The following is a 2,734-nucleotide window of genomic DNA, read 5'->3' on the forward strand; positions in this document are numbered from 1 at the left end:
CCCCATTATTGTCCTATGAAAAACTTCACGCAAATTTCACTGTGCTTGGAAAAAAAACCCACCTCAGTGGTGTAACTTCAACAACTCACAGAGATCTTGAAACAGCTTGAGCTGCTACGGGCATGGTGCGGTGGCGATGCTGCCTGCAGTGCTGCAGATCACCGCTGCTGTGGTACGTGTGCCAGGCCATGAAACGTCAGGGCAATAAGCTCCTGTGACACGCTGGAGCTTGGGGGTCTCCGTTAAAACTCGGAGAACTCCAAAATCAAGTTGAAAAGCAAACCTAGGTTTTCTGTGAAGATCAGTCCGGTTTAAAAACTCGCCCACCTGTATTCTCCAAATGTGACATTAGCAGACAGACATCTATGTAGACATAAAAACGACTATTGTATAATAGCTCACCGCACTTTTTTAAGAGCCCATCTTTTGACAGATGTAAGTGCTGATATGTGAGGGACTGTGATAGGTATGAGTGTCTGTGTGTGCTCATACACATGTTCTTCTTAAGAAATTATATGTATCACTTAGCTTTTGACAGCTATGCTGCAGCTTTCAGAAGTGCAGATGTTATTTGTCCATCAGAAAAGAAAATATTTATTTCAAGCCACAGGCATTTTCTGCGTTGCAAAAATAAAACACAACAGCAGTTAATGCTTAACGTGCGTGTGAAATAATTTCGTGGGGGAAAGAAGCACGGCTGAGCATAAGAGCCTGGACAAATACGTGAGTGCACAAGAAGCACCTTCTGCTTTGGATAACACTGAACCTTACCAAAAAACAGTCTGGGTAGTTCACCCATAAGCAAAGCGTGACAGCGGAGATGCTTATTTTTCCATCATTTTTTTGGGCCGAGGGTTGTGGGGGTTTTTGTTGTTTTTTGTTTTTTTTTTTTTTTTTTTTTTTTTTTTTTTTTTTTTTTTTTTCCCTTTTTTTTTTTTTTTCCCTTTTTCCTCCTTTTGTACAGCTGAAGAAGTGAGAGTCGCGTTTTGCGGCTCGGATGTGAAATGGCAGTGGGCTGCAGCCTCTTGCTGCATTATTCATAAACATATTGCTGCCATCTCGTGGGCAGCGCATGAGCCGGCGCGGGCAGCGTTGCGGGCAGCGTTGCGGACCAGGGCTAGTCGGGGCTGTGGCCAATGCCACGGGGGCTGTGCCTTTCCTCAGGGACTACCAACTCTGCAGAGAACAGGGTGCAGGTCACTTAGTACCCGCCATCACCACAGGGAGCATCATTTTTTTTTTTTTTGAGCATCATTTTTTCGTGAGCATCATTTTTTTTGAGCATCATCTTTTAAGAAAAAAAAAATGGTGCCAGGCTGAACGGTTCATACTATTAACGTGTATTTTAGGTGGTTGCTAAATGAAGTAATCTCTGCTTTTAGGAAGGAGTAGTGCTGCTGTAAACCTGTATTGTCTAAATTATGCATGTGGTAGTAGTTTTATGTTTTAAGATGGTGATTATCTGCTGATCGGCGGAGCTGATAGGGAAAGGGTAAATAGCTTCGTAAGGACGGGATGGATCAAGATAAAGCACGTAATGAGAATTATTGCTACAGATATCCAATTTGGTGAACTTGATAAAGCCCTCTGATGTGAGGCCTTTGGTGTTGTGTTTTGTGTACTCCTAAAATGGGGGAAAAAAAAAAATTTCATCGTCCTGGAAATCAGTAGCTGAAAGGGAGTGCAGAAATATAAAAGGAGTCTGGCTTTCCTGATTCTTTAGTTCTTTAAGGTTTTGTGACTCTCCGGAGTGAAAAAAACAGCTAAATTAATTTAAAAGCATTATAATTTTTGCAGCCTTCTTAATGTAAGTTAATATTAAAAAAAAAAAAAGTCTTGAGATGAGCCCAAACATTGCACACGTTCCCTTCACTTATCAAACTTAAAAAAGAAAAAAAAGAAAAAAAAAAAAACAAAACAAAACAACAAAAAACCCAACAACAACAAAAAAAAAAAACCCACACCAAAGAGAAAAATGAATCCTAAATGAACTCACTCAGAGATAATCAAATCTGACTTGTTTACATGTTTGGTGCTGGTATTTCTGTATTCAGCCACTACATTTTTTTTTAAATCTTGGCTAAGACACTTTACTCCATTTTTGTGTTTCTCTTTAATGAGTGAGGCAGATATTTAAAGTTGGCTGGGCACGGCGAGCCTTGGCTGTCCTCTCTCTGAAAGGCAGCACCTCGCGTTTGTGTGCAAAGGGATGCCAGACGATATGGTAGGGATTCACACTTTGTGTAGGAGAGATTTCTACCGCTGACATTCTTTCGAGGAGAGGATGAGTTTAGATGTTTCAAGGTGTTAAATGGACAATGGCAGGCAATTCGAATGCAAGGGGAGAAATGCAAACAGGGAGCTGCCCTCTCTTTTCGATAACGTAGCTCTGGGTTTCCAGCAGAGTAGTCGTTCTTAAACTGATTCATGGACCACTGATGGGGTGGGGAGGCTTTTTGAAATGGTAATACAAGCGTAGCCAGCCTGAGAAGACATTTAAGGTAGTTCCCAGATGGTACAAATGAAAGGAAAACCCAGAACAACCTTTTCCACAAGGGACCCTGGCTTTTCAAACCTCCTCCTCGAGTTTATTGATTTTTGAGGATGCACCTCCAATTGTTCCCATTTATACGGTAATTTTATACGGATTATGAGGGTGCTTAAAACTTGAGTTTGAGTTTAGGGGCTGGATTTCTTGAATTCCAGTGTGTTGGTTTGGGCTTTTTTTTTTTTT

General features: G+C 41.1%; 1 protein-coding gene across 1 annotated transcript in view; it reads left to right on the plus strand.

The window, feature by feature from the left end:
* Positions 1-2,734, plus strand: part of ARHGAP15 (Rho GTPase activating protein 15) — a 320,935-nt gene that overhangs the window by 64,147 nt on the left and 254,054 nt on the right. The gene's annotated exons all lie outside the window — the stretch shown is intronic.

The sequence above is a fragment of the Athene cunicularia genome (assembly GCF_003259725.1).
Source record: "Athene cunicularia isolate RWA chromosome 7 unlocalized genomic scaffold, athCun1 chr7_part1, whole genome shotgun sequence".
NCBI classification, from domain to species: Eukaryota; Metazoa; Chordata; class Aves; order Strigiformes; family Strigidae; genus Athene; species Athene cunicularia.